This window comes from Ooceraea biroi, chromosome 6 (assembly GCF_003672135.1).
Source record: "Ooceraea biroi isolate clonal line C1 chromosome 6, Obir_v5.4, whole genome shotgun sequence".
Lineage (NCBI taxonomy): Eukaryota > Metazoa > Arthropoda > Insecta > Hymenoptera > Formicidae > Ooceraea > Ooceraea biroi.
This window is the reverse complement of record NC_039511.1, coordinates 7,922,581-7,939,538: the sequence shown is the minus strand read 5'-3', so window position 1 is coordinate 7,939,538 and position 16,958 is coordinate 7,922,581. Positions and strand designations below refer to the sequence as shown.

Below are 16,958 nucleotides of genomic sequence, written 5' to 3'. Positions count from 1 at the left end.
ACTATATATATATATATATATATTTGAAATAAAATAACGCTGCAGGAGTTTCCACAGAACCACAGATTCTTTGTATGGTATTAACCGAGTGCTTAGCCCCTCGTAACCTTTTTAGGGTTATGTGGTTACAGCGCGCGCGAGGCCTAGGCGTATTCCTGCGCCGTTTATTATCACAACATTGTGACATTTGAATACGGAATTGTACGAAATTCTGCAGGCATAAGGACGAGGTTTTACCGCGACGTAACAACCGACAAACGATACACTGATCAGGAAATTATTCCGACTCGTCTGCCAGCTCCTCGAGCCATCACGGGAGACGTCAGAGGCTGAGGTCATTGATCTCCGCTCCTGACCGAGTGCCGTCTCTGCACGGCTAAGCCTAGTGAGTCTCAGAATCGCACCTTTTGCGATCATTCGACTGACCTCACTGTTCCTTTCCTCGCACTCCGGATCTGTACCCTCCCTTCTCCGTAGAATTTGAGGCAGTACTAGAGGGCATAGCTGGCTGGTTCGAACTCAATTTTACAATCATACTGGAGCTTCCTCCCCGTGGACTGGGTGTCTAACGGGCTGCGACATCGATAACTCGCGGTTTTCATTTTCTCTGCAAGAAAGGAGTTTTTAAAATTTATATTCTCCATTTTGATCTCAAGAGCGTGGTGGGAAAAAAAGTTCGTACGGGCATAGCCTCAATGTGTGAATAAGGCGATTTATTACTGTTGGGGTTGTACCAGGTGCCTCGGAATAGACTGTTAGAAAGCGGAAATTTAAAGTCCCGCGGCTAGATTTCGACATGGTGCCCATATCGTGAACAGATTTTTATAAAGTCCAAACAAAACTCTTCTATGCGCCAGTGTATAAACCATTGTATCGACCACAACCCGCATGGTCGAAACGTAGTTTGTGAATAAAGAAGTTTCTTGCCAGTTTGGTCGCTTCATTTCTAATTCGTTCTATTTTTATAAAGGATTTCCTTCCTTGCGGTCCGGACGATTAAGTTAAGGCTCTCGATTCTCCAATATATGCCTGAAGGGATTACGGTATGTTGACTCAGATACCTCGAGTAATCTCGTTACACTCGTACTGCGCCGCCGAAGCGGACACAGTCCCTGAGGTGGAATTTTATATAGAGCTTCCCCGTCCTCGCAGTCCCGGCCGAAGTCGGAACTCTCAGACCCTTGGAAGTAAGATTGTGTATGTTCAACAAGGGCTTACGGTATTCAGGGGAAATCTTTTATAGAAGTTCCTCTGCTTCGCGATCCCTTACAAGAGCTCCCAGTCGCTGAGACGAACGCCTCAGAGCTTACGGGTTGGCTGGTCTTATCCGCTACTTGAATAGCGTTACGATCCCTTACCACGTCGGTGGCAACCTATCGATGGGTCCGTGCAAAAATCTAACCTAATCTAACTCAACCTGTAACTCCTCCTTTCGCTGAAAATTCGTGTAATATCATTTAACGGGTTTTGCTAATAATTTTTTAATAAACAACGAGCAATGGCTAAAATCTTCTACGGATTACTCAGGGGGTAAGTTTTGTAACATATGTCAAAGTCTTGCTTTGGATAAACAGCTGAAAATTCGCACAATCATTAAACTTCTTTTGTTAATAACTTTTTAATAAATAACGGCTAAAATCTTTTGAAGGTTACTCAGAACAATATTCTTAACAATATATGTGAATACAAGGTCGTAGGTGTCCCCTATTCGGAGAACGGAGTTCCCCATTCGGTAATTTTACCTTTAAATTTTATGAAGAAAAATTATTAATTTATTTAATAACTTTTTTATATCAAACACAAAAAACAATGAAATTTTATCTTAATACAATTTCAAGTCCATGAAATCAAAATGGTGAAAGTTTAATATTAAAATGAAGATTATCCATTTTAAGTTTACTAAATTTCAAAACAGTGAATAAAATCATATTATATATATATATATATATATATATATATACAGGGTGTCCGAAACAAATACTATTTTTCGAAATTCGCAATAGTTATTAAGTTATTAATTTATACGTCAGAGCCAATGAGCGCGCGGAAAGCAATAGGCCGAAGCCATCCGGACGGCAAGGACAATAGATTCTCGGCGCGGTATCATTTGTCACGCGCCTCGCATCGCGAGTCACTCGCTGTTCGCCACTCCCCCCATACCCCTCTCTTCTTGGCGCCTGTCGATCGCTGTGTGACTCCACCTCTCGCTATCAGCTATTGAAAAAAGTAAACAGGTAAGCCATTTTATACATCTCCCGAGTTCGGCTGACTCGGGCCTACCGCTTTCCGCGCGCTCATTGGCTCTGACGTATAAATTAATAACTTAATAACTATTGCGAATTTCGAAAAATAATATTTGACTTTTCTTCTCGGTATAGTCCTATCTATCTCTATCTTCCGTCTGAGTCACTTTGTTTCGGACACCCTGTATATATTGGGTTGGCAAATAAGTTGGTTCGGTTTTTTAAGGTGGAATAAAATACAATTTTTTTGATACACGAAATAAATTTTAATCAATTATATATTGACCATTTTTATTGATGACTTCTTGCCATCTTTCCACCAACTTCATTATGCCGCGTTCGTAAAACATCTGAGGCTTATCGGCGAAAAACCAATCCAGGTGTCTTTTGACGTTCTCTTCATCCTTGAAGATTTTTCCGTTCAAAGAGTTCTGCAACGACCGGAATAAATGATAATCGGAAGGGGCCAGGTCCGGTGAATACGCAGGATGAGGCAAAACATCCCAGCCAAGACTGAGTAATTTGTTCCGAGTTGTCAATGATGTGTGAGGTCTGGCGTTATTGTGGTGGAAGACACCTTTTCGATTTATCAATTCTGGACGTTTTTTGCGGAGTGCTTGGTCCAATTTTGTTAACTGCGAGCAGTATATGGTTGAATCAATCGTTTTGCTTGACGGTAACAGCTCGTAGTAAATGACACCTTTGAAATCCCACCATACGGAGAGCATGATCTTCTTCGGATGCAATCCTGCCTTCGAGGTTGTTTGTGGTGGCTCGCTGCTGTGTCCCCATGATCTTTTCCGCGTTACATTCTCATAGACGACCCATTTTTCATCTCCTGTCACTAACCGCTTCAAAAATGGATCGTTTTCTTGACGTTTCCGCAGCAAATCGCAGATGGATATGCGAGTGGCCAAGTTGGCCTCGGTTAATTCATGCGGCACCCACACATTGAGCCGAGAAACGTATTCCAGTTGGCGCAAATTGTTTTCTACGCTTTATATGAGATATATTAAGTGCTGTAGCAATCTCTCGCACCGATTGGGATGGATTTTTATCGATGATAGCTTTGACATTACTTGAATCAATCTCGATCGGGCGACCGGAGCGAGGCGCATCATTGACGTCAAAATCTCCAGAACGGAATTTGGCGAACCACTTTTGACATACGCGTTCTGTTAAGGCATCATCTCCATAAACACGGCATATCTTTTTATGAGCCTTTGCAGCTCGTTTGCTCTTCTTGAAATAATAGAGCAAAATATGACGATAATGCACGTTATTTACTTCCATTTTTACAGCTACGCAGCACACACAATATTGATGTTAGTCAAACCAAAATTTACAGAAAGGTTATGTGAAACATGTACTTTTAAATGCACTCTGAAGTTGCGCGATAGTATCGAGAAAAACAAGAGTGAATTGGAAAGAAGTTGCACCGAAGCAAAAACCGAACGAACTTATTTGCCAACCTAATATATATATGAGTCATTCCATATGAAATCGGACAGCTGAAGACCAAAAGGGATTTCGCTCAAAAAATTAAAAATGTCTGATCAAATATGGCGGATAAAACCCATAAAATTGTAGAAAAAATTGAATAATTGAAACCACCAAAAAGTATTATTTCTGCCGTTGAAGACTGTCTTTAGTATAATTTGAATAAGACATATGTTTAAACTATCAAAAAATCAAAATGGTGGATATAACATGGCGGACCGAAACATCGTTATTGAAAGATATCCCAAAAAAACTTGATGCAGAAGTGCTTGCAGATACTTGACAGATGGTCATTCTCCACGAGTGAGTCCTGATTGCGCACATTAATAATAATCAGACACGAAGATATTTTCCGATTGGACACATTTCCGATCAAGCACAGTCCCAGGACACATTCTCAATCAGACACGCGCAGTTCCATACGGCCACAGTTCCAATCGGACACAGATACCATCGGACACAGTCTCGATCGGATACAATTACCATTGGACACAGTTTCCATCGGACACATAGTTGTATACGAACACAGTCCTGTTTGCACACAGTTACCATCGGACAGTTCCGATCGGACAGTTTATTACCAAACAATGTTTAATGATTAGTAAATGATTTCACATGGGTTCGACGAGATCTGTGTCTTAAACATTCCACGCCAATCGGGCTCCACTGCGAGGTAGTCCCCCTGGAGTTTGTTTATATTTTTTTTCGGCGGAGGTGCAGGTGGAGAGGGTGTTTTGCCGAAGGCGGGTAATCAGGTGGTGGGTCCGATAGAATCTGTGTCCGTATGCAACTGTATATGTCCGATGGAAACTGTGTCCGATCGAGACTGTGTCTGATGGTATCTATGTCCGATTGGAACTGTGTCCGTATGGAACTGCGCGTGTCTGATTGAGAATGTGTCCGATTGGGACTGTGTCCGATCGGAAATGTGTCCGAACGAAACTATGTCCGATCGGAAAATATCTGCATGTCCGATTAAATTATTAATGTGGGCAATCAGGACTCACTCGTGGAGAGTGACCATCTGTCAAGTATCTGCAAGCTTCTGCATCAAGTTTTTTTGGGATATCCTTCAATGACGATGTTTCGGTCCGCTATGTTGGATCTACCATTTTTTGATAGTTAAGACACACGTCTTATTAAGTTATACTAAAGAGAAATAATATTTTTCTTCAAAGAAATAATATTTTTTGGTGATTTTCTGATCAATTAATCAATTTTTTCTGCAATTTTATGGGTTTTAGCCGCCATATTTGATCAGCCATTTTTAATTTCGGAACGTGCCACACGGCATTCGAAAGTCCACACTGATATCTACATTTTAAGTTGCCACAGAAATTGTTTGAGCGAAATCGCTTCTGGTCTCCAGCTGTCCGATTTCATATGGAATGACTCATATACAGGGTGTTCCAAAAACATACCGACAAACTTCAGGAAGTTATAGAGGACACCAAAACAAGCAACTTTTATTAATATACCATCGATACCCGAAAATGAGCCGTTTTTGCAGGAGAGTAAATTATTTGGATTTATAACAAATGCTCAAAATGTTGGCCATTTTCTTCTATACACAGATGGCATCGTCGGTTCATGGTTTCACGGATCCTATGGAATATCCCGGGAATAGTTTGCACATGTTCGCAAGCGGCCATGACTCTTGCGAGAAGATCTTCCTCTCCAAGTACAGGAGTCTCGTATACCAGAGACTTCACAAAACCCCAAAGGAAAAAGTCGAGGGGATTAAGATCAGGAGATCGCGCAGGCCAAGCTACGGAACCTCCTCTTCCAATCCATCTGTTCAGAAAACGCTGATCCAGATACTGGCGTACGTTCAAACTGAAGTGTGCAGGTGCGTCATGTTGAAACCACATGTCTCGTCTTATATCCAAAGGGACATTTTGTAAAAGTCCTGGTAAAATATTTTGTATGAATTGGAGATAAATGTGAGCATTCAAACAAGACGGCAGCAAGTATACTATCAAATTCTTCCCCACAATACCAGCCCAAATGTTGACGGAAAATTGCTGCTTGTGTCTTGTAAAAGCGACAACATGAGGATTTTCATCATCCCAGATATGGCTGTTGCGACTGTTGAATGTTGGATACTCACCGTGTTTACTAACAAAAATTGTTTGACCGAGCGATTTCGGGAATAGTTGCGTTTACTATCAATGATAAACATTCTCATATCTTTCTTTGAAAGAGAGAAATCCAAATCGTCGTCAACATCATCATAGCATAATTTGCTTCTATTCATCGTCATCTGTGTATAGAAGAAAATGGCCAACATTTTGAGCATTTGTTATAAATCTAAATAATTTACTCTCCTGCAAAAACGCCTCATTTTCAGGTATCGGTATATTAATAAAAGTTGCTTGTTTTGGTGTCCTCTATAACCCCCTGAAGTTTGTCGGTATGTTTTTGGAACACCCTGTATACATTTAGATATTGTATGTACTTTATGTAACTTTTAGTATATAAAAAAAATTTGTACTATAAGTACAGTTGTTTGCAGAGAGGGCAACATGATTCAATATCGTTAAGCGTAGACAATTATAATACTGGTCTTATGTATCCACGACTTATGTGTGAACTGTCCATTCCTAACCACTTCACATACACTCTGTCACCTTTTCTGCTCAATACTCTCTTCACAAGATAAACATCGAGATCAGAGATTCGTTGTAGTTCATAAAAGCCTCCGGCTATCGACTCTTCGCGATGATCCTTCATTAAATACGTTACAAACTTGGTTCGCTGTACTTTGGCTATGCGGAACACCTCGGTGGTCCAATTGGACGTATAACTTTCTCGAATACAGTTTTGAACTTGCTCATGCGCACTGGATTGTTCGCTTTGAATTTCGATAGAGGCGCTTCGCGCGATTGTAAACTGTAGATAAGAGTCTCTTAGTGACGGTGGGTGTTCATCTACTGGATTCGGATTGTTCGATGCTTGCGATGGTTGTAATCGGACAGTAGACGTAGTAGCATTTCGACCCACTTGTACGATCCTTGGAGTGTAAATTGTTTTCACATGTCGTTCTTTAGCGTGCAAATGAACCTTTCCACTACTGACGCTTTCATTACCGAATATGTCGAGTAGTGATTTATATCGTGCTTTCTCATAAGCTCTTGCACATTGATATTATATAACTCCTTTTCCTGATCCGTTTGCAGATTTCTCGCATGACGCGTATCCTCACGAAATATCCTGGTTAATGCCGCGGCCACCTCATTTCCGCGGTTGCTCTTGAGCGGTAATGCCCATGCATGTATTTGCTCAACACATCGATAATTGTCAGTATGTTATGACCCTTGTTTCGCACGTAAGGACGTCTCGACGACGTCAGTCTGCCATAGATCACCGCGCATCACCACGCGACGTCGCGGAAACGTCGCGCTAAGGTGTGCAGTTCTCTCACAAGTCTTCGCTTCTCAATACTCATCGTTACAATGACGATGCTTTCATAGCTTTCGCATATCGATTGTCTTTTGCAGAGCTTTGAATTCGTTATGAAGATTTTGCAGCGTTTGTGTTGTGCTGTATATAGATGTTTCCAAGTCTTTTATTTCATCTACTTACATGTGGTTGTCCATTTTATTGCTCATTACCTTAGTAGATAACGCATCCAGCACCTTTCGTAGCGTCCTCTTGTCGCTTACTAACAGTGCAGCTAACGTTTTCTTTTCGCTTGCCTTTAGTGAGCTTTGTCATTCGTATGATCATGAGATTCGCTCTCAGTCTGAAGTCCTTCAAGTACCTTAACCGGTTTTCTAGGCCTTCACGTTACATGTTACCATAATGGATAATGGATAATGGATACGGATAATGGATGCATGTCCAGCGCCTTTTGCGGTCTAGTTGTCTTATCGTCATTCGCTTGTAGTGAGGTCATGTTTTTCGACATTGCACTCACCTTGTCTGAGACTATCAAGAGTAATTTTTTTACCTGCGCGTTTGCGTGTTCCGTCTCTTCCTTTAATTGTAGAATCGCGCTCTTGACATAGCTCGACATAGCTCTTGACATTGTTAGCTGCGTCAGTGTCGATTTCCGGTGCGGCCAGTCGTCGTATCTTACTCTCTCTCTCACGTCGTACTGACAGAGAAGAAAGTGAGGATCGATTATATCTACGGTGTATATATCGGAGAAAACGGTACGATGCTCGGTGACAAGACATTCAACGTGAGTGCGGTTGATTCTATCATCGTGGACGGAATCAGGTATGCAGGTATGCCCGGTCTGTATTATACAGGGTGTCCCATGGGAAGTTGCTGAAACTAATCAGCTGTCATTTTTAAACGTATGCTGTTATTGAAAAAACAAAAATTGCGTTGGAAAGAGGAAAGTCTGCAGTTTTTAATGGGTATAAATAAAATTTAGCAAAATGTTTGTATATCAGTTTATTTTATTAATGAAAAATATGCTAATAATCAAGTAAGCTAATGATAAATATTTTCAAAGTGTGCACCATCTGAATTTGTACAAAAATCAATTCTTTTACGAAAACTTGTGAAAACTTTTTCTAACATGTCGTCTTTAATGTTGCTGACGACCTTTTTAATAGCTACTACTAAATCTGACACTGTTTCTGGATTTCCGGCATAACAATGGTCCTTAATGTATCCCCAAAGAAAGAAGTCACATGGATTTAAATCCGGTGAGTACGGTGGCCATTCTAGCCCCCCCCCCCCTGGGCAAATTTGGAGTATCCCAGACCGATTACTCGATTGCCATAAACTTTATGGATTGTTTCGAAGACCTCCTGGGTTCGATGTAGTGTCGCTCCATCCTGCATGAAATGAAATCCTCTGACCAGGCCTCTTTTTTTTGCATGAGGGAAGAATTGTGTTTCGAGAAGCTGCTTGTAACTTTCACCAGTGACTGTTGATTCGAAGAATTGCAGATAAATTCCTTTTACCGAGATTGCAGCCCATGCTGTTATTTTTTGTGGATGTAAAGGTTTAGCCAGGGAAACGCTGGGATTTTCCGACCCCCAAAATCTATAATTTTGTTTATTAACATAACCATTTAGCCAGAAATGTGCTTCGTCCGTGTAAATTATCAATTTTGCATCAAATTCTCCATCTTCAAACATTCCATTTATCGTCTTGCAGAATTCCACACGTTTTGTCATAGCGCGTTTGGTTAGCAATTGATGCGATGTTATTTTATAGGGATGCATTTTCAGGAAATGTTTTAAAATCCTGTGTAACGTTGTTTTGGATATTTCAAGAGCTTGGGCAACTTTCCGAATGAAAGAATTTGGATTCTCTTCAAAATACTTCTTAATATCTTCAATGTTTTCTTCTGCAGCTACAGACACAGAAGGACCTGGCAGATCATGTCTACGGTCTTGGATAGTTCCATACTGCATAAAATTATCGATAATTCTGATAAAAATAACACAAAACATTTTAATGCAGATTTATTGCCAAAAAATGGAGTGACGTAACGCATACGTTTAAAGAAATAATAAATGTTAACCTTTTCAGCGTGTTTTCGCTCTTAACTTTATGTGTTCCGTATTTAGTACGAAACCCCCTGTAAGCATTGCTATAAACTTTTCCTCTGGAAAAGAAGCACTCGACAAGATAAATCTTTTCTTCCGTCGTCAGATTACTCATTTTGATGCGCACGGACTTGCATCTACCACAACCAGAATAAAACTGCGGACACTCAGATGAACGACCGTTAACCGTAAGACCCTTTCTGAAGTCATGGAGGGGAGAATCAATCGTTTACTTTTAGTAACTTCCCATGGGACACCCTGTATGAGTTGATTTTCAAGAAGATTACCCACGGTACCATCTATACCCACGGCAGACACGAACTACAAAAGCATATTATTAGCAACGAACGCTCATAGATGCGACCATGATGCCCTTATGCAAGTTAGAGACAACAAAGGCTACAATGTGTGCTCGGTGATTTAATGGTTCGACGATCGGTTTAAACTGTCTCTCTAGAGCAATGTCATCATCTATCTTACCTGTTTTTCATATTCTGTATTTTCTGCGAATTGACGCGCTATTATCCTGGCAAACCCGTTTACAGTTTTTTTCCCGTTAAATAGTTGTCCGTCATCCTCACACCAGTCATTTGTGCGACACTCGAGAATTACTAATCTGCGGTATGGCAAAATCGTTAAATTCTCGTCTGTATCTGCCACCTTGTAATGCACTGTCTTTGTCTATCTGCGAAACCGTACTTACGACGCCACCACTCTCGATACAACTCACAAAAAGTTTCGTAGGACATGTCAGTGTTCACGATCATTGTACACGTGTCGCAAGTTGGTACCATCCTGTCGAAAGAGAATTAACAGATTTGCGTTATTGCGTTATCAGGTGTTTTGGTATTTTGGCATATGCTTGACAGAGATAGAAGCAGTTAATGTTCGAGTGTCTACCCATGAGTAGCGAAGTATTCCCTAATCGTGCCTTGCTCGTCGCAGGTTACGTCATTAAACACAAAAATCGAATTGGAAAGCGCCTCGCTCGGTGGCAGAACGTCACGACCGTCGAAGAATGATCAATAACCGATCTCTTCCATTGGTTCGAATAGCTTCTCGAGATATCGATATTTCGGTTGATGTAAGGATTTTGAGTATAGATTTTCGAAGCGTATGCCATTCGGACTTTCTAACAGACTTGTCAGAGTGATCTCGCTAAGACGACCTCGTCGCTGCCGCGTTCCTCCAGCGTCGTTCCAAACTTGTTCACAGACATCGCGCGTGAGTCGCACTGTTGTCGCCATCGATGCGACAACTCATATGATCAAATCAGCCTCACAAAGTCCCTCGAATATCGACGGAATCTCGTTATCATAAGTATCATTACCGGCTCGATGAGACGCGTCGAGCAATTTGAGTTCGTCTTACCGCACTTAGAGGGACCGCAGATGATGCAACGTATCGTATCGGGCAACAAAGGGTGTCTGCGTGTCTTTCTGACCATTGTATCCGATGTCAGTCGAGTTTTGCGATTGAGGTTACAAACACCTATTGCTTGCGATTGTCGTACGCGCATGTGCGCGGTCGCCTCATTTATATGCCAGTAATCGAACTATTTGCATAGATCGAAAAAAAAAGTTTCTCCTACAGATAAACGCGATATTCACGATTTTACTACCGAGCAGTTTATACCAAAAATCGTGTTGTTACACGACTATCGTTGAATGATTGTGAGATAGATTGCCTAAATATTTGAGAGCTGATCCCGAAGTGCAGAGTTATCGCGTGTGTTTAGAATATTATCATAGGCCGTGGCAACGAACGCACATAGACGGACTCCGCTCATTAGAAATTGCGGTGAATGTTACGCGTGCCCAGAGGCGTCGGTGAAGACGTGTGTGAAGTTAGCCCCGCACTTTTTGCATTTCATCTTTTTCATAATTGTGCTGAATTGTGCTACGTTTGTGCCAAATTGTGCCGCAAACCTCATTTCAATAACTTGAAGCATTTTCTGAAAAAGTGAAAAAACAAAAGTTTTGCTAGCCCGCACTTTTCGAATTCTTAATTTTTAAAAACTGTGCTGTATTTTGCTACGTTTGTGCTGCTTTCTGCCGCAAAGAAAAAATTGATAACTCAACCTCAACAGAAACCGAAAAAATAACAAAAAACCAATTTTCACCAACCCCGCACTTTTTCGCGATTGAGCTCAATTTTTTCCCCCAAGTGGGCATTAACTTGTGCTGCGTTGTGTCGTTGAAAAATTTTGATATTTTATTCTCTTCCGATAGAAAAAATTTTCAAAGACAAATAAAGAAAGTTTATCAAGAGACACGGTAGTGTTTCGCGCCAAGTATATACGCGCAGCGAGACCGCACCGTGACATTTTTACGCGAAGCGACGCTTTCGCAGACACTCAGATTATTAGATCTCAATAACCGCTGAACAGATCAAGTTCAGAGTAGGCTCAGTGGATAGCTTGGGGTCAAATTATGTAATAAAAGTGTTGTCATTTTTCTTCTACGTGCCCTACGAGCGGAGATATGGCAATGCAAAATCTGAAATTGGCAAATTTCACTTAAGAAACGTCATCGTCGTTTGTACAGTTCGATCTTTTGAACGAGATGGCAGCAGCTAATATCGATTTTCTCGCGTGCGCCAGACATACGCAAGCGATAACCGCGTACGTGTGCGCTCCACGTCGTCGACGACGACGGCGACGTTACACCACGTCGACGATGAGGGTGACGACGTCGTTGCACCACGTCGATGACGATAGAGAGCGAGAGAGCCAGTGAATGAGAGAGCGAGAGGGCGTGAGTGAGAGGACCATGTCGACGACGACGACGACGATGACGACGACGTTGCACCACGTCGACGACAACGACGACGATGACGATGACGACGAGGAGCTCAAAACAATACCAGCTTCAGCGTTTGAAAAGTGTTTTGAGGACTTAAGCGTTGGCACATGTGTATTGCATCCGATGGGGCCTATTTTGAAGGTGACAAAATCAATATTGATGAATAAACAAGTAATTTGTGTTTTATAACTAATTCCGGATACTTTTTTTACAGAATATATATTTATATTTATTTATTAAACGAAATAAAAAACGACGGAATAAACTCTTTCTTCTTGAATATATTGACTTCTGTGCATAAATATACTCAATATAATTTTATATTTTATAAACATGTAGGTTAATAATTTTAAAAACCTTGACTGACAGGACTATGGCTTTCATCTCCTCATATATTATAAAAAAGAATAACATACTTCACACTACAAAATGTGTGAAATCACAACAAAATTACCTTTTTTTAAAAAAGGTACAAAAAAAGCGCCAAGTATACGCGCCTGAAGTTCTTTCAAAAAAGGACTCTACAAAACTAATGATATGAACAAATTGCGCCAACTACAATGGGTACTTATGCAAACCAGAAAATCTGTTACTTTATTATTATTCTTTGGCCGATATTCATTGTTGATTCTGATTTAAGACCATCTTTAAGTACACTCATAAGATATTTGAATCACACAGTCGTATTAGCATCTTAAGACATTACTTCAGATCATCTGGAAATAAGAACAGACTATGAATACTGGCCTTTGATATTAAAAAATAAAGGACATAATAATATTAAGCAGATATTTTTATACGAATAAATATTTTAATACATATAAATATATTTATTAATAAATTTCTTGGAAACAATAAATGAATTGAAAAAATAAAACAAAATCTTTTTCTGTCATAAAAATAAAGTAATTTTTCCTTTCTAAGATGATATTGATGTTGAAAACTTATCTTTGCCAGTAGAATAAATATGAAGAAATAAAAGGTGGAAACTTCAATTGATTCGGCCTTAACTGGCAATATATTTGATAAAATTAATCACTACGTTTCGACCCTTGGTTTGGAGCCTCCTCAGGTGAAAATTATACAAAGTCAGACATTAAATTACTCTGTACAAAATTAATGGGGCTTGAGGAGGCCCCAAACCAAAGGTCGAAACGTAGTGATTACTTTTATCAAATATATTGCCAGTTAAGGCCGAATCAATTGAAGTTTCCACCTTTTAATATAGAGATGTTATAGATTCTTAACTTCGCCAGTAAATTATTATTAATAATGAAATTAATGACTTTATTTTATTCGATCATAACTGGTATTCATCTAGATGTATTTTAGATTATATTTTCAAGTGTAAGTTGTACATCTAACACAAGTAACTGCGCGCCAACGGGATTTGTCAGTCTTACAACACAGCCATTTTTTCTATGGTAGAAAGCAATCTTACCTAATAAATTTAAATAAAGGATAAAGTTCCGAAAAGGGTACGGCTCCGATTTTAATTAAACTTTGTAACAAGCTTCCTCTCAGGTTGAAATGAAAGTCTTTAAAAGGATTTTTGGCGACTCTCATAAAAAGGTCATTTTTTAATAATAAATTCTCAGAAAATTAACAAAGATCTCTATTTGTATTTAAGTGAATATGTATTGATTTTATTGATGTTTTTACAAAAAGTAATACATGTTATAATAAATTCTAACCCAACCCATCCCCTGTTTTTTTATTTTGCAAAGTACATGCGTGGATACAGTGTGTTCCGCCCCCCTGCGGAGAGATCCACTTCCAAAACATCTAACCTAACCCAACCCATCCCCTGTTTTTTATTTTGCAAAGTACATGTGTGGATACAGTGTGTTCCGTCCCCCTGCGGGGGGCTCCACTTCCAAAAAATCTAACCTAACCCAACCCATCCCGTTTTTTATTTTGCAAAATACATGCGTAAATACAGTGTTTTCCGCCCCTCCTACGGGAGGGTTTCACTTTCGGAAAATCTAACTTAACCCAACCCAACCCTGCTTGTTATTTAAAGAAGGTCGCCTGTTTGAAGCACTTCAACGATCAAAGCGGTGCTGAATTAACAATAATCACCAGCAAAATAGAAACAAATTCGTCCTTCAATGTGTGAACAGAATGTAAACAATAGCATACTAAACTTTACAAATCTCCACAATACAATATTTGAATAATATACTCAAGTTTCTAATAATTATACCTTTTATCATTTTCCCATAAAAATGACCTTCCTTATGGGAATCGCCAAAATTCCTTTTCAATACTTCCATTTTAACCTAAGAGAAAGCTTTTTACAAAGTTTGATCGAAATCGGAGCCGTACCCTTTTTGGAACTCCACCCTAAATAAATAATATTCACTGTGAAAAACATCACCTCAGCCAGGGTTCGAACCTGGGACCTCCTTCATACCATGCGGGTGTCTTAGCCAACTCAACCACTGAGGCATGTGGTGATAGATGTAGTAATAATTAATATAGATATCTATAACATCTCTATATTAATTGTTACTACACCTCGGATCGAATAGTAAGGTGTTTACTGTTTACTGTAACGAATATCACCATATGCCTCAGTGGTCGAGTTGGCTAACACCCGCACGGTATGAGGGAGGTCCCAGGTTCGAACCCTGGCTGAGGTGATGTTTTTCACAGTGAATATTATTTATTTAAAGGAGGGAGTAAAAAAGTCGCCATTTTCTGCCTAAAAGGAGGACCTGTAAAACATGATTTGCTGCCTTATTTGAGGTTGAAAGAAGAAGAAAACAATAGTCCTTTAACCAGGAAACTGCGGGAAATATTTTAAAAGTGATAATGAATGTTTTTAAAATAATTGCATTTAAGCGGTTTAATGAAAGATATAAAATCTTAAAATAAACTATATTTCTATTTAATGAAGTGGAGTATTTCTATACCATGAAATTATATAGAAATACTGTACAATATAACACGAGCGCATGCACCATGCTTAGCCTAACCAAGAGACAACGAACGAGCGGCGTTCATTCGGTAAACGCGAAGGACGTGGCGGTCACTGCCTCCATTTGTTTCTTTTTATCATTTTTCATTTTTATTTTTTTGTTAAATATTTTTATTTATATATTTTTAAAATATATTTTTTGATATATTTTTTAATATACTTTTTTGTACCTGCAGAATATTTAAATGATTATTTTGAAGATGATTATGATAAATCAGAAACCGGAAACTAAATATATTTTAAAAATATATAAATAAAAATATTTAACAAAATAATAAAAATGAAAAACAATAAATAGAAACAAATGGAGGCAGTGACCGCCATGTCCTTCGCGTTTAACGAATGAACGCTGCTCGTTCATTGTCTCTTGGTTAAGCTAAGCATGGTGCATGCGCTCGTGTTATATTGTACAATCTATATCTATATATAAGCCAAATACCACTCACTCACTCATTCATCAACGTGCAGCCCGAACCACTGCACCTATCGACTTGACATTTTAAGGGTATATTCCTGCTATCACGTAGGTGCTCACTAAGGGAGGGTTTTCCGAAATTCCACCCCTAACGGGTGAGAAGGGATAAAATGTGTTTTTATTTAATTCTACACATAAATATCGCGGGCGAAGCCGTGATGGGGGATGCTAGTATTTCTATATAATTTCATGCTATAGACTTCGGTAAATCTACCGATTAACGTACCCACCTCCTATCACCTTGTCCTTGATATATATTATAGAGGTCACCTCTCTGAGTAACATTGTGCAAGTTTTAACCGTCGGTCGTTGTTTAATAAAAAGTTATTAACAAAAGAAGTTTAATGATTTTGCATGAATTTTCAGCTGTTCACGCGAAGGAAGGACTTGAGTTTGAAATATATTAGAAAAGTCACCTTCCAAATTAACCCGCACTAGGTTTCACCCGTCGCTCGTTGTTTGTTAAAAAGTTATTAACAAAAAAGTTTAATGAATAGAGCATAATTTTACGATATCATATACGTTTACGAAAGAGTATATTTGATGGAATTTTACCTTTAAATCAGAAATAAGTTTGGGTTAGGTTATATTTTCCGAAACTGGAGCCCCGGACACATATACGCTTGTTTTTCAGCCCGCTTCGCGGGAGGGCGAAGCCCCTGCCGGGTTCCGTGCCGTGTACCAGGTAATCAAAATCTGTACGGTAAAATCTGTTACACTAGGTCTAGTGGGGAGGGGGGGGGCGAAGCCCCTGCCCCCCACCCTCCCGCGAAGCGGGCTGAAACCGAGCGTATGTGTCCGGGACTCCAGTTTCGGAGAATATAACCTAACCTAACCTAACCAGGTTAGGTTAGGTTAGGTTAGGTTAAATCACTTTCCTTCCTTCGTTCATATTCGTCATTTATGTCTTTCAATATTCAAAATAACTACTATATTTTCGAAACTTGTTTGCTTGTCGTGGACAGCTGAAAATTCGTGCAAAATCATTAAACTTCTTTTTTTGATAACTTTTTAGTAAACAACGATCGACGGCTAAAACCTTTTGAAGGTCACTTAGGAGGGTGACCTCTATAATATATGTCAAGGAGAAGGTGATAGGAGGTGGGTACGTTAATCGGTAGATTTACCAAAAACATTCATTATCACTTTTAAAATATTTCCCGCAGTTTTACTGATTAAAGGACTATTGTTTTCTTTTTCTTTCAACCTCAAATAAGGCAGCAAATCATGTTTTACAGGTTCCCCATTTAGGCAGAAAATGGCGATTTTTTGACTCCCTCCTTTATTAGGTAAGATTGCTTTCTACCATAGAAAAAATGGCTGTGTTGTAAGACTGACAAATCCCGTTGGTGCGCAGTTACTTGTGTTAGATGTACAACTTACACTTGAAAATATAATCTAAAAAACATCTAGAATGCCAGTTATGATCGAATAAAATAA

The 16,958-nt window shown here is 39.4% G+C and overlaps 1 protein-coding gene and 1 non-coding gene across 39 annotated transcripts in view; one reads left to right on the top strand and one right to left on the bottom strand.

Moving 5' to 3' along the window:
• LOC105276337 overlaps window positions 1-16,958 on the top strand; it is a 334,767-nt gene that overhangs the window by 126,629 nt on the left and 191,180 nt on the right. The gene's annotated exons all lie outside the window — the stretch shown is intronic.
• Window positions 14,438-14,511, bottom strand: Trnat-ggu. The gene has a single exon. It is a non-coding gene; the product is annotated as a tRNA-Thr (tRNA).